The sequence below is a fragment of the Bombina bombina genome, chromosome 4, assembly GCF_027579735.1.
Source record: "Bombina bombina isolate aBomBom1 chromosome 4, aBomBom1.pri, whole genome shotgun sequence".
Classification (NCBI taxonomy): Eukaryota; Metazoa; Chordata; class Amphibia; order Anura; family Bombinatoridae; genus Bombina; species Bombina bombina.
Genome location: NC_069502.1, coordinates 400258604 through 400285819, shown reverse-complemented (window position 1 = coordinate 400285819; position 27216 = coordinate 400258604). Strand labels below are relative to the sequence as shown.

Sequence of the window (27216 nt, the reverse complement as noted above, 5' to 3'; positions counted from 1 at the left end):
GCGCAATGCCTGTAGGCTCATGCGTCCTTTTGAGGAGGTGACAAACCTTGTCAGTCGCACCGAAGGCACCATCAGCGACATCATACCATTTGTTTTCTTCCTGGAGCGTGCCCTGCGAAGAGTGCTGGAGCAGGCCGTAGATGAGCGTGAAGAGGAAGAGTTGTGGTGTCCATCACCCCCACAAACAGCCTTATCAGCATCGCTTGCTGGACCTGCGACAACGCAGGAAGAGGATTGTGAGGAAGAGGAGTCAGAGGAGGAATGTGGCTTTGAGGAGGAGGAAGACAGAGCACGACAGGCATCCCAAGGTGCTCGTTGTTGTCACCTCTCTGGTACCCGTGGTGTTGTACGTGGCTGGGGGGAAGAAGATACCCTCAGTGAGATCAGTGAGGAGGAGGAATGGGACATGATTAGCTCAGCATCCAACCTTGTTCAAATGGGTTCTTTCATGCTGTCGTGCCTGTTGAGGGACCCTCGTATAAAAAAGCTGAAGGAGAACGACCTGTATTGGGTGTCCACGCTCCTCGACCCCCGGTATAAGCATAAAGGGCCTGAAATGTTACCAAATTCCCGCAAGTCGGAAATAAATTAAAAACGATGCTTTACACAGCGTATAAGGGTGATGTCACAGCACCACAGGAATGTAACAGTGGAAGAGATGAAATAAATCCTCCTCCTCCCACGAACACGGCGGCAAGGACAGGACGCTTTCCTGACGTCTTGTTGATGGAGGACATGCGTACCTTTTTTTACTCCCATGCATCCCCAGAGCCTTTCAGGATCCATCCTCAGAGAAAGACTCAACCGACAGGTAGCAGACTACCTAGCTTTAACTGCGGATCTTGACACTCTCAGGAGCGATGGACCCCTTGACTACTGGCTGTGCAGGCTTGACTTGTGGCCTGGGCTATCCCAATTTGCAATGGAACTTCTGGCCTGCCCCGCTTCAAGTGTCCTGTCCGAAAGGACTTTCAGTGCAGCAGGAGGTTTTGTCACTGAGAAGAGAAGTCGCCTAGGTAAAAAAAGCCTTGACTATCTCACTTTTATAAAAATGAATGAGGGCTGGATCCCGAAGGGACTGACATTGGGCGATACATTTGATTAAAAAAGGCCTGATGATGAGATGAGCTGGCTTGGGCTACAACTGGTACACAGGCTGGCCTTTTTTTTTCTTATAAAGCCGGATGACTTGCTTGACTTATCCGCCAACAACTAGTGTTCAAGCCACAAGCTTAGAGAGCACTTTATAAATGTTTTACAAACATCAATTTTTCTGGCCGCTGCTACAGCATTTGCTACAACATTACCCAAATTTTTCAGTCATTTGTACATTCCTAATTTTTCTGGCCTCTGCTGCTGCTCTGTGGGTACAAAACTCAAATAAAAAAATAAGGCACATAACAGTGATTAAACTGTTACGAATAGTACAACTTAACAGTGCACACCACTCACATCTGGTGGACCATTAAATTGCACACGCAGTACCCCAAATGTGAAGTAGGAGGACCGACCAAGCATTTTTATCCGTCTCTTGGTTGCTCTAAATTATCTCTGTGTTCCATCTATACCATACCTGTACTCTATTGTGCAAAAGGGTGGCATATGTGGTGTTTCATGCTGTTGTGCCTGTTGCGGGTCATGGCCCATGGTATAAAAAGGCTGAAGGAGAACGACCTGTAATGGGTGCCCCAGCAAATTTTTAGAAAAATTTTCCCGGTTCCTCTCAATTATCTCCGGGTTTCTAAAATGGATGCGATACCTGTACTCGCTTGTGCAAAAGGATGGCATATGTGGTATTTCCTGCAGTTGTTTCTGTTGAGGGTGCTGGACCCTTTTCTAAAAATGCTGAAGGAGAACGACCTGGAGTGGGTGTCCAAGCATGGTTTTTTGGGCAATTTCACGTTTCCAAACAATTATCTCTGGGTTTCTAAAAGCAATGCCGTAACAGTACTCTATTGTTCAAAAGGATGTCATATGTCCTCTTTACTGCTGTTGTTTCATATGCGGGTCCTGGACTCTCTTATAAAAAGGCTGAAGTAGAAAGAAGTGTCCTGGGTGTACAATAATTTTTTTGGTTCAATTTCCCGGTTGCAACAAATTATCTCCGGGTTTCTAAAATCAATGCTTTACCTGTACTCTATTGTTCAAAAGGATGCCATATGTCCTCTTTCCTGCTGGTGTTTCTGTTGAGGGTCCTGGATCCTGTTATAAAATGGCTGAAGCAGAAAGAAGTGTACTGTGTGTCCATCCAAACCTTTTTGTGATTCAAATTCTAGGTTGCAAAAAATTATCTCCCGGTTTCTAAAATCAATGCTTTACCTGTACTCTATTGTTCAAAAGGATGCCATATCATGTCCTCTTTCCTGCTGGTGTTTTGTTTGAGGGTCCTGGACCCTTTTATAAAAAGGCCTAAGGAGAAAGAAGTGTACTGGGTGTCCACTTAATGTATTTTTCTATTTCCCATTTGCCCAAAATTATCTCTGGGTTTGTAAAATCAATGCTGTACCTGTACTCTATTGTTCAAAAGGATGCCATATGTCCTCTTTCCTGCTGGTGTTTTGTTTGAGGGTCCTGGACCCTCTTATAAAAAGGCCTAAGGAGAAAGAAGTGTACTGGGTGTCCACTCAATGTATTTTTCTATTTCCCATTTGCCCAAAATTATCTCTGGGTTTGTAAAATCAATGCTGTACCTGTACTCTATTGTTCAAAAGGATGCCATATGTCCTCTTTCCTGCTGGTGTTTTGTTTGAGGGTCCTGGACCCTCTTATAAAAAGGCCTAAGGAGAAAGAAGTGTACTGGGTGTCCATCAACTCATTTGTTTGATTCAAATTCCCGGTTGCAACAAATTATCTCCGGGTTACTAAAATCAATGCCTTTCCTATAATCTTTTTTTCAAAAGAATGCCATATGCCCTCTTTACTGCTGCTGGTTTTGTTGAGGGTCCTGGAGCCTCTGCTAAAAAGGCCTAAGGATAAATATGTGTACTGGGTGTCTATTCAATGTTTTTTTAGATTTCCTGGTTGTAACAAATTATCTCTGTGTTTCTAAAATTAATGCCTTTCCTGTAATCTATTTTTCAAAAGGATGACATATGTCCTCTTTCATACTGTTGTTTCTGTTGAGGGTCCTGGAGCCTCTGCTAAAAGGCCTAAGGATAAATAAGTGTACTGGGTGTATAATCAATGTTTTTTTAGATTTCCCGGTTGCAACCAAATATCTCTGGGTTTCTAAAATCAATGCCTTTCCTGTAATCTATTTTTCAAAAGGATGCAATATGTCCTCTTTCCTGATGGTGTTTTGTTTGAGGGTCCTGGAGCCTCTGCTAAAAAGGCCTAAGGAGAAAGAAGTGTACTGGGTGTATAATCACATTTTTTTTTTATTTCCCGTTTGCAACAAATTATCTCTGGGTTTCTAAAATCAATGCCTTTCATGTAATCTATTTTTCAAAAGGATGCAATATGTCTTCTTTCCTGATGGGGTTTTGTTTGAGGGTCCTGGAGCCTCTGCTAAAAAGGACTAAGGAGAAAGAAGTGTACTGGGTGTCCATCGAATCATTTGTTTGATTCAAAATCCCGGTTGCAACAAATTATCTCTGGGTTTCTAAAATCAATGCCTTTCCTATAATCTTTTTTTCAAAAGGATGCCATATGTCCTCTTTCCTACTGCTGGTTTTGTTGAGGGTACTGGAGCCTCTGCTAAAAAGGCCTAAGGATAAAGAAGTGTACTGGGTGTATATTCAATGTTTTTTTAGATTGCCCGGTTGCAAAAAATTATCTCTGGGTTTCTAAAATCAATGCCCTTCCTGTAATCTATTTTTCAAAAGGATGACATATGTCCTCTTTCATGCTGTTGTTTCTGTTGAGGGTCCTGGAGCCTCTGCTAAAAAGGCCTAAGGAGAAAGAAGTGTACTGGGTGTATAATCAAATTTTCTCCAACATTGGTGTGTCCGGTCCACGGCGTCATCCATTACTTGTGGGAAATATTCTCCCCTACAGGGAAAAGCAAGGAGAGCACACAGCAAGAGCTGTCCATATAGCTCCCCCTCTGGCTCCGCCCCCCAGTCATTCTCCTTGCCGCTCTGAACAAGTAGCATCTCCACGGGGATGGTGAGGAGTTTGTGGTGTTAGTTGTAGTTTTTTATTCTTCTATCAAGAGTTTGTTATTTTAAAATAGTGCTGGCTTGTACTATTTACTCTACAACAGAAAAGTGATGAAGATTTCTGTTTAAGAGGGCTATGATTTTAGCACAAGTAACTAAAATCCATTTCTGTTACCACGCAGGACTGTTGAAACCAGAGAACTTCAGTTGGGGGTAACAGTTTGCAGACTTATCTGCTTCAGGTATGACTAGTCTCCTTCTAACAACACAGGCTAATGCTAGATGACAGTCATTTTTCCCCTGAGGGAAAACGGTAAGCCATTTTTCTTTCACCTCAGCAAAAAAGAAACTAGGCTTCCCCTTTTTTATTTTTATGCTGGTAGACACTGTCAGGGGCCAAATCGATTGTTTTTTATTACAATATGATGGCAATTGAAATGTTTTATAAGCTCATATACACTTGGGGACGTTTTTTATTGATCTGGCTTGCTTTAGACACCTAAATCTAGTCAGGAAGGCCCCTTCACTCTAGTGTACTGAGGGAGGAGGCCTCATTTTGGCACTTCAGTTAATTTCAAGGCAGTGCATGCAGTTCCATGTGAGAGGGTCCTGTGGCTCAGAAAGTGACTCCAGAAGGCTTATTTCTGTGGATGATTGACCCCTAAGAAAGGTAAAAGCTGCAGCAATGCTGTAGCAGGGATTGTGGTCTATAAAAACGGTTAAATCCAACAATTATCTCCGGTTTGCTTGTTTTAAGAGCTAGAGTCTCCATATTTGCTGTGCAATACTTCCTAAGCATTAAGACACTGGGGTCCAAATTTCAGAAAAATCGGATATTGCCTTCATAGTTTTTTGAACATTCAGAAATAAAGTGTGTCATTTTATTATTTAAAGAGACAGTAACGTTTTTGTTTAAAATCGTTTTTATTGCATTGTTTGCCTGCCTAAATCTGTTTAACATGTCTGTGCCATCAGATAACCTATGTTCTGTGTGTTTAGAGACAAATGTGGTTCCCCCTTCGAGTGTTTGTGATAATTGTGCCATAGCGTCCAAACAAAATGAGGACAGCTCTGTTACATTTCATAATGTTGCCCAAGATGATTTATCTAATGAAGGTAGTGGGGATAGTTCTACATCCTCTCCTTCTGTGTCTACACCAGCTTTGCCCGCGCAGGCGACACCTAGCGCGCCAGTGCTTATTTCTATGCAACAATTAACAGCAGTAGTGGATAATTCTATAGCAAATCTTTTATCCAAACTGCCAGCATTTCAGAGAAAGCGTGATTGTTCAGCTTTAAATACAGATAAAAGGGATGAACAATCAGACGCTGACGATGCTTTATCTATTTTACCCTCACATCAATCGGAATTGGCTGTGAGGGAAGGGCTGTCTGAGGGTGAAATTTCAGACTCAGGAAAGATTTCTCAACAGGCAGAACCTGATATAGTAGCATTTAAGTTTAAGCTAGAACATCTCCGCGCTTTGCTAAAGGAGGTATTAGCTACTCTGGATGACTTTGATTCTATGGTAGTACCAGAGAAGTTGTGCAAATTGGACAAATTTTTAGAGGTCCCAGTGCACGACGACGCTTTTCCAATACCCAAAAGGGTAGCGAACATAGTGGAAAAGGAGTGGGAGAAGCCAGGTGTACCCTTTGCCCCACCTCCTATATTTAAGAAAATGTTTCCCATAGTAGACCCTAGAAGGGACGCATGGCAGACGGTCCCGAAGGTTGAGGGAGCTGTTTCAACACTAGCGAAGCGCACCACTATTCCTATAGAGGACAGCTGCGCTTTCAAAGATCCTATGGATAAAAAATTGGAAGGATTGCTTAAAAAGATTTTTGTTCAGAAAGGGTTCATCCTTCAACCAGCTACGTGTGTTATTACTGTCACTTCAGCGGCGTCCTTTTGGTTCGAGGAACTAGAAAGGTCGCTCCAGAAAGAGACTTCCTATGAAGAAGTCATGGACAGAATTCACGCATTAAAATTAGCTAATTCCTTTATATTGGATGCCGCCTTTCAAATAACGAAATTGGCGGCGAAAAACTCAGGTTTTGCTATAGTAGCGCGGAGGGCGCTTTGGCTAAAATCCTGGTCGGCAGATGTGTCGTCCAAGACTAAGTTACTTAATATTCCTTTCAAGGGTAAGACCCTTTTTGGGCCGGAATTGAAGGAAATTATTTCAGACATCACTGGGGGTAAGGGCCATGCCCTCCCACAGGATAGGCCTTTTAAGGCTAAGAACAAGTCTAATTTTCGTTCCTTTCGCAATTTCAGGAACGGACCGGCTAATAACTCCACTGCCGCTAGACAAGAAGGTAACGCGGCCCAGCCCAAACCCGCTTGGAAGCCCATGCAAGGCTGGAACAAGGGTAAACAGACCAAGAAACCTGCTGCTGCTACCAAGACAGCATGAAGGGGTAGCCCCCGATCCGGGACCGGATCTGGTAGGGGGCAGACTATCTCTCTTCGCTCAGGCTTGGGCAAGAGATGTTCTGGATCGCTGGGCACTAGAGATAGTCTCCAAGGGATACCTGCTAGAGTTCAAGGGACTTCCTCCAAGGAGAAGGTTCCACCTGTCTCGCTTATCTTCAGACCAGATAAAGAAACAGGCATTCTTACATTGTGTAAGAGACCTATCAAAGATGGGAGTGATAAACCCAGTCCCCTCCGGGGAATAAGGTCTAGGTTTTTACTCAAACCTGTTTGTGGTTCCCAAAAAAGAGGGAACTTTCAGGCCAATTCTGGATTTAAAGATATTAAACAAGTTCCTCAGAGTTCCATCCTTCAAAATGGAAACCATTCGGACAATCTTGCCAACAATCCAGCAGGGTCAATATTTGACTACCGTGGATCTAAAGGATGCGTATCTGCATATTCCAATCCACAAAACTCATCATCAGTTCCTGAGGTTCGCCTTTCTGGACAAACATTACCAGTTCGTGGCTCTTCCATTCGGTTTAGCCACCGCTCCCAGAATTTTCACAAAGGTGCTAGGGTCCCTTCTAGCGGTCATAAGGCCGAGGGGAATCGCTGTAGCACCTTATCTAGACAACATCCTAATCCAAGCGTCGTCTCTTTCCAAAGCAAGGGCCCACACAGACATTGTGTTGGCTTTTCTCAGATCTCACGGGTGGAAGGTGAACATAGAAAAGAGTTCACTGTCACCGTCCACAAGGGTTCCTTTTCTGGGAACAATAATAGATTCTGTGGAAATGAAGATCTTCCTGACAGAAGTCAGAAAGCTAAAGCTTCTAAACGTTTGTCGAGTTCTTCATTCTATTCCTCAACCCTCCATAGCTCAGTGCATGGAAGTAATAGGACTAATGGTCGCAGCAATGGACGTGGTTCCTTTTGCTCGAATTCATCTAAGACCATTACAGCTGTGCATGCTCAATCAGTGGAATGGGGACTATACAGACTTGTCTCCCCAAATTCAAGTAGACCAGGTAACCAGGGACTCACTTCTCTGGTGGTTGACCCAGGATCACCTGTCTCAGGGAATGAGTTTCCGTAGACCGGAGTGGGTCATCGTCACGACCGACGCCAGCCTCTTGGGGTGGGGCGCGGTCTAGGACTCCCTGAAAGCTCAGGGCCTATGGTCTCGGGAAGAGTCGCTTCTCCCGATAAACATTTTGGAACTAAGAGCAATATTCTATGCGCTCCTGGCTTGGCCTCAGCTAGCAGAAGCCAGATTCATAAGATTTCAGTCGGACAACATAACGACTGTTGCGTACATCAATCATCAGGGGGGAACAAAGAGTTCCCTAGCGATGAAGGAAGTAACCAAGATTATCCAATGGGCAGAGAATCACTCCTGCCATCTATCTGCTATTCACATCCCAGGAGTAGACAACTGGGAAGTGGACTATTTGAGTCGTCAGACTTTCCATCCGGGGGAGTGGGAACTCCACCCGGAGGTCTTTGCTCAGTTAACCCAATTATGGGGCATTCCGGACATGGATCTAATGGCGTCCCGTCAGAACTTCAAGATTCCTTGCTACGGGTCCAGATCCAGGGATCCCAAGGCGACTCTAGTGGATGCATTAGTGGCGCCTTGGTCGTTCAACCTAGCGTATGTGTTTCCACCGTTTCCTCTCCTTCCCAGGCTCATAGCCAGGATCAAACAGGAGAAGGCCTCGGTGATTCTGATAGCTCCTGCGTGGCCACGCAGGACTTGGTATGCAGACCTGGTGAATATGTCATCGGCTCCACCATGGAAGCTACCTTTGAGACAGGATCTTCTAGTACAAGGTCCATTCGAACATCCAAATCTAGTTTCTCTGCAGCTGACTGCTTGGAAATTGAACGCTTGATTTTATCCAAGCGTGGTTTTCGAATTCTGTGATAGATACTCTGGTCCAAGCCAGAAAACCTGTGACTAGAAAGATTTACCATAAAATATGGAAAAAATATATCTGCTGGTGTGAATCCAAGGGATTCTCCTGGAGTAAGATTAAAATTCTAAAGATTCTCTCCTTTCTCCAAGAAGGTTTGGATAAAGGGTTGTCAGCTAGTTCTCTAAAAGGACAGATTTCTGCTTTATCTGTCTTGTTACACAAACGACTGGCAGCTGTGACAGATGTACAAGCTTTTGTTCAGGCTTTGGTTAGAATCAAGCCTGTTTACAGACCCATGACTCCTCCTTGGAGTCTAAATTTAGTTCTTTCAGTTCTTCAAGGGGTTCCGTTTGAACCTTTACATTCCATAGATATTAAGTTATTATCTTGGAAAGTTCTGTTTTTGGTTGCTATTTCTTCTGCTAGAAGAGTTTCTGAATTATCTGCTTTGCAATGTAATCCACCCTATCTGGTTTTCCATTCAGATAAGGTTGTTTTGCGTACTAAGCCTGGTTTTCTTCCAAAAGTTGTTTCCAACAAGAATATTAACCAGGAAATAGTTGTTCCTTCTCTGTGTCCGAATCCAGTTTCAAAGAAGGAACGTTTATTACACAATTTAGATGTTGTTCGTGCTTTAAAGTTCTACTTAGAAGCAACAAAAGATTTTAGACAAACCTCATCTTTGTTTGTCGTTTACTCTGGTAAGAGGAGAGGTCAAAAAACTACTGCTACCTCTCTCTCTTTCTGGCTGAAAAGCATTATCCGATTGGCTTATGAGACTGCCGGACGGCAACCTCCTGACCAAATCACAGCTCACTCAACTAGGGCTGTGGCTTCCACTTGGGCCTACAAGAACGAGGCTTCTGTTGATCAGATATGTAAGGCAGCGACTTGGTCCTCTCTGCACACTTTTGCCAAATTCTACAAATTTGATACTTATGCTTCTTCGGAGGCTATTTTTGGGAGAAAGGTTTTGCAAGCCGTGGTGCCTTCCATTTAGGTAACCTGATTTGCTCCCTCCCTTCATCCGTGTCCTAAAGCTTTGGTATTGGTTCCCACAAGTAATGGATGACGCCGTGGACCGGACACACCAATGTTGGAGAAAACAGAATTTATGCTTACCTGATAAATTACTTTCTCCAACGGTGTGTCCGGTCGATGGCCCGCCCTGGTTTCCTAATCAGGTTGAATTTTTTTTTCTTTATACACTACAGTCACCACGGCACCCTATAGTTTCTCCTTTTTCTCCTAACCGTCGGTCGAATGACTGGGGGGCGGAGCCAGAGGGGGAGCTATATGGACAGCTCTTGCTGTGTGCTCTCCTTGCTTTTCCCTGTGGGGGAGAATGTTTCCCACAAGTAATGGATGACGCCGTGGACCGGACACACCGTTGGAGAAAGTAATTTATCAGGTAAGCATAAATTCTGTGGGTTTTTTTATTTCCCGGTTGCAACAAATTATCTCCGGGTTTCTAAAATCAATGCCTTTCCTGTAATCAATTGTTCAAAAGGATGCTATATGTCCTCTTTCATGCTGTTGTTTCTGTTGAGGCTCCGGGACCCTCTTATAAAAAGACCTAAGGAAAAAGAATTGTACTGGGTGTCTAATCAATGTTTTTTTATATTTCACGGTTGCAACAAATTATCTCTGGGTTTCTAAAATCAATGCCTTTCATGTAATCTATTTTTCAAAAGGATGCAATATGTCCTCTTTCCTGATGGGGTTTTGTTTGAGGGTCCTGGAGCCTCTGCTAAAAAGGACTAAGGAGAAAGAAGTGTACTGGGTGTCCATCGAATCATTTTTTTGATTCAAAATCTCGGTTCCAACAAATTATCTCCGGGTTTCTAAAATCAATGCCTTTCCTATAATCTTTTTTTCAAAAGGATGCCATATGTCCTCTTTCCTGCTGCTGGTTTTGTTGAGGGTCCTGGAGCCTCTGCTAAAAAGGCCTAAGGATAAATAAGTGTACTGGGTGTATAATCAATGTTTTTTTAGATTTCCCGGTTGCAACCAAATATCTCTGGGTTTCTAAAATCAATGCCATTCCTGTAATCTATTTTTCAAAAGGATGCAATATGTCCTCTTTCCTGATGGTGTTTTGTTTGAGGGTCCTGGAGCCTCTGCTAAAAAGGCCTAAGGAGAAAGAAGTGTACTGGATGTATAATCAAATTTTTTTTTGATTTCCCGGTTGCAACAAATTATCTCTGTGTTTCTAAAATCAATGCCTTTCCTGTAATCAATTGTTCAAAAGGATGCTATATGTCCTCTTTCATGCTGTTGTTTCTGTTGAGGCTCCGGGACCCTCTTATAAAAAGGCCTAAGGAAAAAGAAATGTACTGGGTGTCTAATCAATGTTTTTTTATATTTCACGGTTGCAACAAATTATCTCTGGGTTTCTAAAATCAATGCCTTAAATGTAATCTATTGTTCAAAAGGATGCCATATGTCCTCTTTCCTTTTTTTTTTTTCTTTTTTTTTTCGGTATTTTTGTTTATTTTAGAAAATTTAATGCACTTATAGGTTCACTAAGATTATGACTTTGCACACTGCCATTTTCCATGCAGCATTTTGACATGTCGTGTGATATGACTAGAAGAATGGTATGTTTTGAATCTGCTGAGCATAATAATACTAATAAAAAAATAAATAATTTAATTTAACTTGAGTTACTAACTGAAGCATGACTTCAGGAGTCAGGCGTGGTCCTCCTAGGTAGTGGTTGTTAGCAGATTATTTTCATGGAAAATTGCAATTGCCACAGCGTGCATAAAATGTGCATCACCAGTCTCCAAATCGTACCTTTTTAATGCCAATTGTTATTGCCACAGCTGGAACAACAGTAAATAACATGTGCATCACCACAGTCTCCAAAGCTGTTGTCAGATGTATACAAAAACACTGATAAAGTATTCCTTTCGTGGCGCAAAGCGATGGCTACCGGAACACTCAAGGAACTTCCCAAGAGTCGCTGTCTTGTGTTTCTGGTGATGTTGGAGACATCTGTGTAGTGTACAGGGAGGCCCAAAATCCTCTCCATCTCTGTGCACCACAGGACAGGACGTCCTTGTCATCCATAAGCACAGGAAATTGCTGGCATTTTCCTTGCTTCAAGAAGTTCAGCTTTTGTGGTGATAGTACAGACTTTAATAAACTTTGGTTTCCTACCATACTCAAGACAATCTTTTAGTTAAAGCTTCGGACTTGCTGTGGGAAACAGTGGCCTGTCCATAACAGGAAGATGATTTAGACAGAAGTAACGAGCTCTGCTTGCAGGTGACACATGTTTAGCGTCAATCATCAAAGGGGTTGCGTGCAGAATATGGCAGATGGCCCCTTATTCACATGTTTGTCCAGAGCCACAACATTTGCAAACATCCAGAAGAAAGGTCGGTTTACCAGCCTTAAGTTGCGCTTCATTTACCAAATGCTGATATTCAAAAAATAGACAAACAGTGCCTTAAAAAAGACATTTGCGATATGGATTCACCAGAGCAAGGTCATTACAAGTACTTCCCACGATAACAAAATTAAAATGCCACAACTCCGCAATCTTCCCCTTCACATTATTATTGTCACACTCCCTTGTACTCCTATGCCCAGCTCCCTGCTCTTGTTTTTGTTGAGGGTCCTGGAGCCTCTGCTAAAAAGGCCTATGGATAAAGAAGTGTACTGGGTGTCTATTCAATGTTTTTTTTTAGATTTCCCGGTTGCAACAAATTATCTCTGTGTTTCTAAAATCAATGCCTTTCCTGTAATCTATTTTACAAAAGGATGCCATATGTCCTCTTTCATGCTGTTGTTTCTGTTGAGGCTCCGGGACCCTCTTATAAAAAGGCCTAAGGATAAAGAAGTGTACTGGGTGCTCAATCAATGTTTTTTTCTATTTCCCGGTTCAGATAAATTATCTCTGGGATTCATAAATCAATGCCTTTCCTGTAATCTATTTTTCAAAAGGATGCCATATGTCCTCTTTCATGCTGTTGTTTCTGTTCAGGCTCCGGGACCCTCTTATAAAAAGGCCTAAGGATAAAGAAGTGTACTGGGTGTCCAGTCAATGTTTTTTTCTATTTCCCGGTTCAGATAAATTATCTCTGGGATTCATAAATCAATGCCTTACCTGTAATCTATTATTCAAAAGGATGCCATATGTCCTCTTTCATGATGTTATTTCTGTTGAGGCTCCGGGAGCCTCTTATAAAAAGGCCTAAGGATAAAGAAGTGTACTGGGTGTCCAATCAATGTTTTTTTCTATTTCCAGGTTCATATAAATGATCTCTTGGATTATAAAATCAATGCCTTAACTGTAATCAATTGTTCACAAGGATGCCATATGTCCTCTTTCCTGCTGCTGGTTTTGTTGAGTGTCCTGGAGCCTCTGCTAAAAAGGCCTAAGGATAAATAAGTGTACTGGGTGTCTATTCAATGTTTTTTTAGATTTCCCGGTTGTAACAAATTATCTCTGTGTTTCTAAAATTAATGCCTTTCCTGTAATCTATTTTTCAAAAGGATGCCATATGTCCTCTTTCATGCTGTTGTTTCTGTTGAGGCTCCGGGACCCTCTTATAAAAAGGCCTAAGGATAAAGAAGTGTACTGGGTGTCCAGTCAATGTTTTTTTCTATTTCTCGGGTCATATAAATGATCTCTGGGATTCTAAAACCAATGCCTTAACTGTAATCAATTGTTCACAAGGATGCCATATGTCCTCTTTCATGCTGTTGTTTCTGTTGAGGCTCCGGGACCCTCTTATAAAAAGGCCTAAGGATAAAGAAGTGTACTGGGTGTCCAATCAATGTTTTTTTTTATTTCACAGTTGCAAAAAAATTATCTATGGTTTTCTAAAATCTATGCCTTACCTGTCATCTATTGTTCAAAAGGATGCCATATGTCCTCTTTCCTGCTGTTGTTTTTGTTGAGGGTCCGGAACACTATTCTAAAAAGGCCGAAGGAGAACGACCTGTACTGTACTGGGTGTCCAATCATGTTTTTGTTTTCAATTTCACGGTTCATAACAAATATCGCCGTGTAACTAAAATCAATGCCATACCTGTACTCTGTTGTTCAAAAGGATGGCATATGTGGTGTTTCATTCTGTTGTGGTTGTTGAGGGTCGTGGCCGTGGGACAGCGTATAAAACGGCTGAAGGAGAACAACCTGTACAGCCTTGCTCCTCTTTTTAGGCAGGCCAGCTCTTTACATACATGCCCACAGACTCTGTAACGCATGCCTCTTTTAGGGAAAGGTGCAGCCATAATGCAGGGTCAGAACCTCTGCCTGCAACTGTTATACTCGATTTTGCGAAAGGAAGTAACCTTACCATGGTTCCCTGCACGCACGTATTGTTGTTATATTTTGGTGAGGCTAATCATGATGGCCATGTAGACCACCACCAAGAGTCCTGGAAGTAACAGGGATGAGATGAAAGTGCTAAGAATAGTACTACTTGAAACAACCAAGTTAGCCATGGGTGTTAATCCAAGACCGCTTGGATTTATTTTTGTTTTGGGTGCGGCTAATCATGCAGGCCATATAGAGCTGCCACCATTCGGTGTTGTATCAGCTATTAAACTAATAAGAACTGTACTATCAAAATACAGCCAATGAAGGGCCTATGAAGACTGAGCAAAGGTTGGATTGTAGTATTTTGTTTGGCTAATCATGATGGCCATGTAGACCACCCGTAACAGGGATGAAAGTGCTAAGAATAGTACTAATTGAAACAACCGAGTTAGCCATGGGTGTTAGTCTAAGACCACTCTGCTTTTTTTTTGGGTTTGGGTGCAGCTAATCATGAAGGCCAGATAGACCTGCCACCATTTGGTGTTGTAACAGGTATTAAACTGCAAAGAACAGTACTACTTAACACAACCTACTTACCATGGGTCCCAGAGCATATGTTTAATTATTATTATATTGTAAGGGTAATCATGCAGGCCATATAGACCTCCACCGATAGGGTGAGTATGAGTAACAGCTATTAAAATGCTAAGGACATTACTAATTAACACAACATAGTTACCATGGGTCGCAGACCAAGAGCAGATGTCTTATTATTATATTTTGTATGGGTAATCATCCAGGCCGTATAGACCTCACCAAATAGGGGGAGTTACAGAGATTAAAGTGCTAAGAATGGTAGTACTTAAAACACAACCTAGTTAAAATGGGTACCAGACCGTATGTCTTATTATTATATTTTTTCAGGGTAATCAGACAGGCCATATAGACCACCCCCGATAGGGGGGGTAACAGGGATTAAAGTGCTAAGAAAAGTACTAATTAACACAAGCTAGTTATCATGGGTCCAACACCGTGTGTCTTGATGTTATACTTTTTCAGGGTAATCATGCAGGCCATATAGACCTCCCTTGATAGGGGGAGTAACAGGGATTACAGTTATAAGAATAGTACTACTTAAACACAACCTAATTACCATGGGTCCAAGACCAGATGTTTTCTTATTATACTTTGTCAGGCTAATCATGCAGGCCATATAGAGCTCCAACAAAAGTGGGGGTAAGAGGGATTCAAGTGATAAGAAAAGGTTTACTTAACACAACAAAATTACCATGGGCCCAGACCGCGTGTCTTGTTGTTATACTTTGTCAGGGTAATCATAACCGCCATATACAGGGAGTGCAGAATTATTAGGCAAGTTGTATTTTTGAGGATTAATTTTACTATTGAACAACAACCATGTTCTCAATGAACCCAAAAAACTCATTAATATCAAAGCTGAATAGTTTTGGAAGTAGTTTTTAGTTTGTTTTTAGTTATAGCTATTTTAGGGGGATATCTGTGTGTGCAGGTGACTATTACTGTGCATAATTATTAGGCAACTTAACAAAAAACAAATATATACCCATTTCAATTATTTATTTTTACCAGTGAAACCAATATAACATCTCAACATTCACAAATATACATTTGTGACATTCAAAAACAAAACAAAAACAAATCAGTGACCAATAGAGCCACCTTTCTTTGCAAGGACACTCAAAAGCCTGCCATCCATGGATTCTGTCAGTGTTTTGATCTGTTCACCATCAACATTGCGTGCAGCAGCAACCACAGCCTCCCAGACACTGCAACCACAGCCTCCCAGAGAGGTGTACTGTTTTCCCTCCTTGTAAATCTCACATTTGATGATGGACCACAGGTTCTCAATGGGGTTCAGATCAGGTGAACAAGGAGGCCATGTCATTAGATTTTCTTCTTTTATACCCTTTCTTGCCAGCCACGCTGTGGAGTACTTGGATGCGTGTGATGGAGCATTGTCCTGCATGAAAATCATGTTTTTCTTGAAGGATGCAGACTTCTTCCTGTACCACTGCTTGAAGAAGGTGTCTTCCAGAAACTGGCAGTAGGACTGGGAGTTGAGCTTGACTCCATCCTCAACCCGAAAAGGCCCCACAAGCTTATCTTTGATGATACCAGCCCAAACCAGTACTCCACCTCCACCTTGCTGGCGTCTGAGTCGGACTGGAGCTCTCTGCCCTTTACCAATCCAGCCACGGGCCCATCCATCTGGCCCATCAAGACTCACTCTCATTTCATCAGTCCATAAAACCTTAGAAAAATCAGTCTTGAGATATTTCTTGGCCCAGTCTTGACGTTTCAGCTTGTGTGTCTTGTTCAGTGGTGGTCGTCTTTCAGCCTTTCTTACCTTGGCCATGTCTTTGAGTATTGCACACCTTGTGCTTTTGGGCACTCCAGTGATGTTGCAGCTCTGAAATATGGCCAAACTGGTGGCAAGTGGCATCTTGGCAGCTGCACGCTTGACTTTTCTCAGTTCATGGGCAGTTATTTTGCGCCTTAGTTTTTCCACACGCTTCTTGCGACCCTGTTGACTATTTTGAATGAAACGCTTGATTGTTCGATGATCACGCTTCAGAAGCTTTGCAATTTTAAGAGTGCTGCATCCCTCTGCAAGATATCTCACTCTTTTTTACTTTTCTGAGCATGTCAAGTCCTTCTTTTGACCCATTTTGCCAAAGGAAAGGAAGTTGCCTAATAATTATGCACACCTGATATAGGGTGTTGATGTCATTAGACCACACCCCTTCTCATTACAGAGATGCACATCACCTAATATGCTTAATTGGTAGTAGGCTTTCAAGCCTATACAGCTTGGAGTAAGACAACATGCATAAAGAGGATGATGTGGTCAAAATACTCATTTGCCTAATAATTCTGCACTCCCTGTAGACCTCCACCAATAGGGGGAGTTACAGGGCTGAAAGTGCGAAGAATAGTACTACTTAACACAACCTAGTTGGGTCCAAGACCGCATGTTAAATTATTAGACTTTATCAGGGTAATTATATATCTAACAAATCTATCTATTTCTCTTCTATCGATTCTATCTAACTATCAATCTATGTATATCTATCCTATCTATCGATCTATCTTCTGTCCGGGATGTTTTGAGACAGCCACTTGTGTTTCTGACAAATTTGAAGTAGGAGGACAGAGCAATCATCTTCTTCCATCTCCCGGTTCCAAAAATGAAGGCCATATAGACCTCATCCGATAGGGGGAGTAACAGGTTGTAGTAAAATGTTAAGAATAGTACTACTTAACACACCACGGGTCACAGACCGCATGTCTTATTGTTATACTCTGTCATGGAAATTATATATATTTCAAATCGATTTATTTATATATCAAATCGATCGAACTATCAAACGTATCGATCAAATGTAGATTGCATCTATTGATCGATGTAATTCGTATCTATAAAATGCATATTACATATTTTGGGTGATGTCATTTGTATCTATCAAATGTATATTGCATCTATTGATCGATGTAATTCGTATCTATCGAATGTATATTGCATCTATTGAGCTATGTACAGTGTATCGATCATATGTATATTGCATCGATTGAGCTATGTAATCTCTATGTATCTATCTATCTATCAAATCTATCTCGTGGTTGTGCAAGTGGACTGTTTGCGGTTGATTGCGGTGCGTAACACTTGGAGTTTGCTCTGTCACTGTGATGCGGCCGTAATCCTTACACTACCTGATAGATACAACATGATAACTGATGTTTTAAAGCACGTTATTGCAAACAATTTGGGAATGTTAGTTGATTTAGGCCCTTTATGGGTTAAAAGCAGACTCTGCATAAACTATGTAATTTTCCATGGGAGTTTTGCCATGGATAGGCTGACCATATTGCCGCTTTAAAAAGGGACACATATGAAAAATACATATGTCAGGGCTATTTTCATGGCTGTTTAATGAAATGGTTTTGTATAAGAACCCTCACATATGTATTTTTCATATGTGTTCCTTCTTAAAGCGGCAATATGGTCAGCCTAGCCATGGATCCCCCTCCAGCATGCCACAGTCCAGGTGTTAGTACCCTTGAAACAACTTTTTCATCACTATTGTGGCCAGAAAGAATCCTTGTAGGTTTTAAAGTTCGCCTGCCTATTGAAGTCAATAGCGGTTCGCGACATCACTATTCAGGGATTCCTGAAAGATATCAGTGTTCCAATGTAACTAGCGCTAATTTTGAATTTGAACCAAATTTTGGTTTGGAAATAGCAAAGTGCTACTTGTATTTATGGCCCTATAACTTGCAAAAAAAGCAAAGAACATGTAAACATTGGGTATTTCTAAACTCAGGACAAAATTTAGAAACTATTTAGCATGGGTGTTTTTTGGTGGTTGTAGATGAGTAACAGATTTTGGGGGTCAAAGTTAGAAAAAGTGTTTTTTTTTTCCATTTTTTTCCTCATATTTTATAAAAAAATTTATAGTAAATTATAGGATATGATGAAAATAATGGTATCTTTAGAAAGTCCATTTAATGGCGAGAAAAACGGTATATAATATATGTGGGTACAGTAAACGAGTAAGAGGAAAATTACAGCTAAACACAAACACTGCAGAAATGTAAAAATAGCCCTGGTCCCAAACGGACAGAAAATGGAAAAGTGCTGTGGTCATTAAGGGGTTAATGTACACTACTGTTACACCATATATGAGTTGCACTGGTGTGATACTGGAGGAAACTGACTGCTATTATTTCACAGTCAAAAAAGTGTTGTTTTTTTTAAATGTACACTACTGTTACACCAGATATGAGTGGTGGCACTGGGCAAGTGGGCACAGTATACACTGTGAGCCTGACACACACGCTGGCAGGCAGGCAACTGCAATTAGATTACACAGGAAAAAAAAAAGCAGACTGATGTTCTAGCCCTATAAGGGGCTTTTTGGGGTGCTGTCCTTACAGCAGAGATCAGATGAGTCCTTCAGGACTGTAGTGGACACTGAATACACTAGCCTAGCTATCGATTTCCCTATTAAATCATCAGCAGCTACACTGTCCCTCCTCTCACTAAGAATGTAGCTTCCGAATGAATCTAAAATGGATGCTGTCCAGGAGGTAGAAGGGTCTGCTGCTGATTGGCTGGAATGTGTCTGCTGACTGTGAGGTACAGGGTCAAAGTTTTACTCAATGATGACGAATAGGGGGTGGATCGAACATCGCATATGTTTGCCCGCCGCGAATAGTACATCACTACTCCCTGGCTCTGAGGATGTGTAAAGCTCTGTAATGGAAACTAGACACACATGAAAGCTTGTTTAATGTCAAGATACAGGGTGTCCACACTTTGTTTTTGTTTTTTTGCAATATATATTTTTATTGTTCTCAAAATTGACAAATTTACATTGAGCAATATAACTTTTTTCCCCCCCATTAGGGATTAACAGCAAACACAAATAAAAATAAAACAGATACAGAATCACATGTTATTCTCAACATTCCATATCAACACACCCAACCTATAAGATGGTTACAAATAGAAAATAAAAATAAATAAATAAAAATAAAAACCTAGCAGGTTTCATCAGTAGCATTATTCACTATTACTTTGCATTTAACTACAATATAATACCTTGGTTCAGAACATATATGTGAAACTCATAAGTCTTGTTCCCAAAGGAATATCACGTCAGCAATAAATTCTTGTTTACCAATGTATGTGTAGTGTATTTTTTCTAGTTCTAGTATATGACCAACTTCTCTTATCCACATATCATATGTAGGGACTACATCTTTTCTCCAAAACCTGGGTATCAAGCGTCTGGCACAGTTAAGCATGATATGCAGTAGTTTCTTCCTATATAGGCAAGTGATTTTTGGAATATCGGCCATTAGAGCCATACTAATTGTGAATTTAATAGGTCTCCCTAGAATCTTATCAACCCGTTCATTTATAGTATGCCAATATGTACGTCACACTTTGTTTTTAACTCACATGGTGCATAGCCAGCTTAGCTTCAGTTTCTCACTGAAGCTTCCTCTCCTTCCTTTCCAGGGCAGGCTGAGACTTTAGTGTCTGACTGCATCTCCAGACTCCTCGTCTGTAACAGAGTCTCACCCACTTAAGGTGCAATAGTACTATTTTTGCTGAGGTGGGTAAATAACCCAGAGCAAGCCTTGCAAATGTAAGCACCATGTGCTCCACACAGTGCGGGGTGATCACACAGCAGGACCGCTGGCATGCTTGCATTTAGTGTATTGCAGGAAATGTTACAGCCCATTACTAGAGGATCTCACTATCCCTCTAACCAGACTGTGCTCCAGCTACACTTACCAGCAGTAGCAGTGTTTACTGAAGCGTTTCTGTTCTCTGTCCAGGGGGAACTTAGTTCCTCCTGAAAAAATAGTGCAGGAACTCTGTTCCCATGCATTTCCACTAGACTTGACCCCTGCTGATAGGTGCTTCATACTAATGATTACTGGCTGATAGGTACTTCCTACTAATGATTACTGGCTGATAGGTACTTCCTATTAATGATTACTGGCTGATAGGTAGTTCCTACTAATGATTACTGGCTGATAGGTAGTTCCTACTAATGATTACTGGCTGATAGGTACTTCCTGCTATTGATTACTGGCTGATAGATACTTCCTACTAATGATTACTGGCTGATAGGTACTTCCTGCTATTGATTACTGGCTGATAGGTACTTCCTACTGATTACTGGCTGATAGGTACTTCCTATTAATGATTACTGGCTGATAGGTACTTCCTGCTAATGATTACTGGCTGATAGGTACTTCCTAGTAATGATTACTGGCTGATAGGTACTTCCTATTAATGATTACTAGCTGACAGTTACTTCCTTAGGTACTTCCTGCTAATGATTACTGGCTGAAAGGTACTTCCTACTAATGATTACTGGTTGATAGGTACTTCCTATTAATGATTACTGGCTGATAGGTACTTCCTATTAATGACTACTGGCTGATAGGTACTTCCTGCTAATGATTACTGGCTGATAGTTACTTCCTACTAATGATTACAGGCTGATAGGTACTTCCTATTAATGATTACTGGCTGATAGGTATTTCCTGCTAATGATTACTAGCTGACAGTTACTTCCTTAGGTACTTCCTGCTAATGATTACTGGCTGATAGGTACTTCCTACTAATGATTACTGGTTGATAGGTACTTCCTACTAATGATTACTGGCTGATAGGTACTTTCTACTAATGATTACTGGCTGATAGGTACTTCCTACTATTGATTACTGGTTGATAGATACTTCCTGCTATTGATTACTGGATGATAGGTACTTCCTACTAATGATTACTGGCTGATAGGTACTTCCTGCTATTGATTACTGGTTGATAGGTACTTCCTACTAATGATTACTGGCTGATAGGTACTTCCTGCTATTGATTACTGGCTAATAGGTACTTCCTGCTATTGATTACTGACTGATAGGTATTTCCTGCTATTGATTACTGACTGATTGGTACTTCCTACTAATGATTACTAGCTGATAGGTACTTCCTATTAATGATTACTGGCTGATAGGTACTTCCTGCTATTGATTACTGGCTGATAGGTACTTCCTACTAATGATTACTGGCTGATAGGTACTTCCTGCTATTGATTACTGGCTAATAGGTACTTCCTGCTATTGATTACTGACTGATAGGTGCTTCCTGCTATTGATTACTGGCTGATAGGTACTTCCTACTAATGATTACTGGCTGATAGGTACTTCCTATTAATGATTACTGGCTGATAGGTACTTCCTGCTAGTGATTACTGGTTGATAGGTACTTCCTGCTAGTGATTACTGGCTGATAGGTACTTCCTGCCAATACTCATGTTTGAATGCTACTCTTTCATATTAACAATATAAAAACAATTTTATGTTATAGGGACATTCTGCTAGAAATAGAAATGGAAATCAGTGCAGCATTTCAGATTTAATTAGAAGCATTTTTACAATATACTATTTATCACCCTTTTGCTGTTTTTTTTTTCTTTTTCTTTGTTGTCTGTAACAAACCCTGATAGATACCGGTATCAAGAATCCTCCACCTGACCATGACATGTCAGTTCAGGGTGCTTTATCAATATAATGGCTTTTAACATATTCAGATTAAAAGGACACAAAATCCAAAAGTTTTTTTTTATTATTCAGAGAGAACTTTACATTTAACTTTTTAATTTACTTCTATTATCTTTTGCTATCTTCTGTTGAAAAGCAGGGTTGTAAACTCAGGAGCGTGTACATGTTGGGAGCACTATATGGCAGCAAGAATGTTATCCATTTGCAAGAGCACTAGATTGCAGCACTATTTTCTGCAATGTAGTGCCCCAGACACCTACCTAGGTATCAGTTCAGTAAAGAATAAATACCATAGGAACAAAGCAAATTTGATACCAGAAGTAAATTGGAAACTTTTATGCTCTGTCTGAATCACAAAATCTATTTTTTGGTTTTCATATCCCTTTAAGTTAAAAGTGAAAAACAGGGTCGGATTGGCCTACCAGGATACTAGGAGATGTCACTGTGATGCACCGCAGGACCGCATCAGCTGGGGCAGAGGGAGACCATGGAGTGACCTTTGTGCACACAGCTCATCTTACAAGGCCACTCCGCTGCAGAGAGCCAAGTTTAAGGGCCATGGGGGGAAGGTCTAGGGCAACATTCACACCTTGCATGGAGACCGCTGCCTGGGGCAAGTCTGAGCAGAGGGAGGTCACTGAGAGACCTTTGTGCGCACAGTACATCTAGTAAGGCCGGTCCACTTCAGGCGATGGTAAAGGTTGCACGGGGGTGGGTTACGTGACAGCACCCGCATTTTGGCTGCTGGTCCTGGATGGAATAAAAATGCTGCAAGCAAGGCAAGGGCTGGGGGGACTGGTGGCTGGCCATCTTGCAAGTTTGCTGCAGGCACGTATTAGGGCTAGAGGCAGCGGTGCCACAGCCAGCCACAGTGTGCGGCAATAAGGGCACTAGGGGGTTGCTGCAGAGACATAAGGATAATAAAAAGTGAGTAAAAAACTATTTCTAACCCTCTGTAAAATGTCCTGTGTGTAAATTACATTGTTATTGCTATTTGGTGCAAACCTTCACATTATATTATAGGTACTCAAATGAATATAAGGCTAGTCTTCAATTTTTCAGGGCTGTTTTTTATTTCCAGGCCGGCCCCGATGAAAATGTATCTTGATCTGTGTTTGTAATAACACAAACTACATTTCCTTTTTGTGATGTTCAGATATTGAAGTTGATCAAATCTATTGTTTCTTTTATCTTGACATAAAAATTGCTCCCAATGAGAACTTCCATACATAATACATTGCGGCCGATTTATAATCGGTCTGTCCAACATGATCTGCTCAGCGGATCATGTCTGACAGACATCGATAAATGTCTACAGCATACGCTGTCTGCATTTATCATTGCACAAGCAGTTCTTGTGAACTGCTTGTGCAATGCCGCCCCCTTCAGATTCAGCAGGGGGTGTCAATTGTGCGGATTGATGTCCGCAGCCTCAGAGCAGTGGACCAGTTAAGGAGCAGTGGTGTTAAAACCACTGCTTCATAACTGCTGTTTCCGGCGAGCCTGAAGGCTTGCGTGGAAACACGGGCATCTGGGGGCATTCGGCCCTTGATAAACTGGCCCCATTGTATTTTAATATATTTTTTAAATATGTGTAATTAAACATGTTTAATGTCCCTTTAATGGTGTACAATGACATTTCTGTTTTCATTTTCCCATACCACCACCTTTCCCAGTACTTATGCTATATGCTCTAGTTTACCTCTGCAGATGGTTTTACATACGTAGAATCACTTGCTTTATCTGCATTGGCATAATATGCATGTTTGAGCATTGCTGAGATTTTTTTTTTTAATAAGACTGTCCGCTCAGTACGGGTGCTGTACAGTGTGTTTTATGATTATACATCTGTCAATGTAATCTGTGCTTGTACTTACTGAGGTTGCATTGAACCAAGTTGTGTTGGTTTAAATATCAAATTATTTTGTAAACTATAATCTTTTTATTTAAGGTGTTTGAATTGTAGAAATAAAACTTTGACTAATTCATAAATAAAATCACCATAGCTTAACTCATGGGGGTCTATTTAAGATGCAGCGGATGCTGCCTCCGACCCACTCCGCTTCAGTTCCAGCTGAAGCGGAAGTTAAGAACCAGCGGTCCTAATACCGCTGCTCCTCAAATCGTCCGCCACCTCTGATTGACACCCCCTGCTAACGTGAATCTGCAGGGGGTGGTATTGCACCAGCAGGTCACAAGAACTGCTGGTGCAATGATATACACTGTCGGCATTTATCGATGTGCGGCGGACATGATCCTCTATATCGGATCATGTCCGTCCGCACAATAATAAATGGACCCCATAAACTAAGTTGATTTGCCTTGACATCCAGCAGTAACTAGCTCCCCCATACTGTGTTCATGTCCTGTATGGTCTGAGATGTGGAATCTTCAGCTTTATTCTGTGTATCTCCTGTGACAAAGGCACAAGTTCATTTAGCACGTGTTCCTCTCTAGGTGTGTGTATTGTAAATGAATTGTACAATATGTGATCCCTTAGCATTAAAGTGAAAGTCAATCCTAGCATTTTCAAAATGCTAGGATTGACTATTGAAACAAATATAGGGGACTTTCATTCATGAAGTATAAGATACTTTATGTAGAAAGCTCCTTTATTTGTTTCAATCGATCACTGTTCTTAGCTGCTACAGCAGCCCACGGCAAAAAATATTTTGCTAAGAGGTGATGTTTTCACTTCTTAGCCGTAAGCCATGCGGTAAATCCGGCTCCCAAGGGCTTCAAGCCAGATTTACAGCACGACTATTAGGTAAGAGGGGAAAACGTCACCTCTCAAGCCAAACAATGATCTGCCGTGGGCTGTCTGAGCAGCTAAGAACAGGGATCGCTTGAAAAAAATAAAGGAGCTTTCTATGTGAAGTATCCTATACTTCATGAATTAAAGCCCCCTTTATTTGTATCAATAGTCAATCCTAGCATTTCACTTTAACTCTGCTTATTTAGTATTTCCAGCAGTGCAGTGAAATTATTTTGTCAAAACTGCAGTTTGGGATTCAACTTAAAGGGACACAAAACCCAAAAATTTTCATTCATGATTTAGGTGATTTAGGTAGAACATACAATTTTAAACAACTTTCCAGTTTACTTCTAGGGGCCGATTTATCAAAGTGCAGCGGATCATGTCCACTGCACATCGATAAATGCTGTATGCACATCGATAAATGCCGCATATGCTATCAGCATTTATCATTGCACAAGCATTTCTAGTGAAATGCTTGTAAAATGCCGTCCCTGCAGATTTGCGGCCAATCGGCCGCTAGCAGAGGGTTTCAATAAATTGATTGATTGCTGTCCGCCGTCTCAGAGGTGGCAGACAAGTTAAGGAGCAGTGGTCTTGAGACCACTGCTTCTTAACTCCTGTTTCCGGCGAGCCTAAAGCAGGTGTATACGGCCCCATTTAAGCCGTGATAAATCGGACCCCTATTATTTGCTTAATTCTTTTAGTATAATTTGTTGAAGAAGCAGAAATGCACTACTAGTTTCTAACTTAACACATGGGTGCGCCGATAACAATCGGCACTCAAATGAGTAATAATGGTTCAAAACAAGCTAATGACTCAGAAATGTAGCTTCAAAGTGAATATAACATTTAATGAGAACATGATATACATACCTAATACCAAAATCACAAAACCCTAAATTAAAGGACATAATCAGAGCAAATGCATACAGAACAAACATACAACATAACACATACTGGGCATCCCCAGTTATAGAGAAAAGATTCAGCAAAGCAAAAGGTTATAGCAAAGTAGGATGCAAGCGGTAATGCAAAGCAGTTCATGCAAGTGTCGCAATTTGTGGCAACTTGAAAGTAATGAAGCAGTTTATGCAATATGATTCTTGCCCGTGGCAACGTGCTGTACAGCAAGAATAAGCAGGAAATATAAGCTTGTGAATAAAGAGTTCCTGTTATGAATCAACTTATAAACCCAGGTAAACCGGTGGTGTAAGGGTTAAGCTATCCCCTGTGTATATGAAAAAACTTGAAACAGCACCAGCACTCCAGGACCGAAGTCCACCGGTAACACACAGGGAATGCCCTTAAAGTTGCGCGCGATCTCACCCACTCCGTCCGGATTCAAGAGTTACTTGGCAGCAGTCCTGCTGATGAAATCCACAGTTGTCTGGAAGTGCGTCTCACTGATACTGGGGTGAAGCACTTAAAACAGGAAACTCCCGCAGGTAAATTCAAACAACCCCGCTTGCATCGGCTTTCGGTCTGGCGTCTGACGTCACAACAGGCAGAACGCGTTTCGGGCTCCGCCCTTCAACTTGGCCTGTCACTCCAGAAAAGCCTCCTTTTTTTAAGGCTACTAGAACAACGCCTACTCAGCGTTGTTTTTCTGAGGTATTGTGGTAGTAGTGTACCTTTATCTCGGGCACTCCTCTTTTTTACTTGATTTTTTTCATTCCATTACATTGGTGCTTATCTCTTCGAAGTATTTTATATATATATATATATATATATATATGCAGCCACCAATCAGCAGTTAGAACCTAGGTTCTTTGCTGATCCTGAGCTTACCTAGATAAACCTTTCAGCAAAGAATAACAAGAGAAAGAAGCAAATTAAATAATAGAAGTAAATTGGAAAATTGTTTAAAATTACATGCTCTTTCTGAATCATGAAAGAAAAATTGTGGGTTTCATTTCCCTTTAACTCTTAAAGGGACACTGAACCCAATTTTTTTCTTTTGTGATTCAGACAGAGCATGCAATTTTAAGCAGCTTTCTAATTTACTCCTATTATCAAATTTTCTTTGTTCTCTTGCTATCTTTATTTGAAAAAGAAGGCATCTAAGCTTTTTTTTTTTTTTTTTTTTTTTTGGTTCAGTACTCTGGACAGCACTTTTTTATTGGTGGATGAATGTATCCACCAATCAGCAAGAATAACCCAGGTTGATCACCAAAAATGGGCCGGCATCTAAACTTACATTCTTGCATTTCAAATAAAGATACCAAGAGAATGAAGAAAATTTGATAATAGGAGTAAATTAGAAAGTTGCTTAAAATGTCATGCTCTATCTGAATCACGAAAGAAAAAATTTGGGTTCGGTGTCCATTTAACTATTAGTGGGTGAAGCATATACATTTTTTTTTCATTAATTGCTCAGCATTTCTATGTGAATAGTAAGCTACACTTGTACCATAAAAAATGAAAAACGTAATTTATTTAATGGATGGGAAACCTTTTTAGAGAAACTTGATTCAGATAAAGAGGCCTATTTATAAAATGTCTGTCGGACCTGATCCGACAGTGCAGATCATGTCCGACAGACATCGCTAAATGCGGAGAGCAATACGCTCTCTGTATTCAGCATTGCACCAGCAACGCCGCCCCCCTGCAGACTC

The 27216-nt window shown here is 41.1% G+C and overlaps 1 protein-coding gene across 1 annotated transcript in view; it reads left to right on the top strand.

Moving 5' to 3' along the window:
* The window catches only part of MCF2L2 (MCF.2 cell line derived transforming sequence-like 2), a 1253992-nt gene that overhangs the window by 1003601 nt on the left and 223175 nt on the right, over positions 1–27216 (top strand).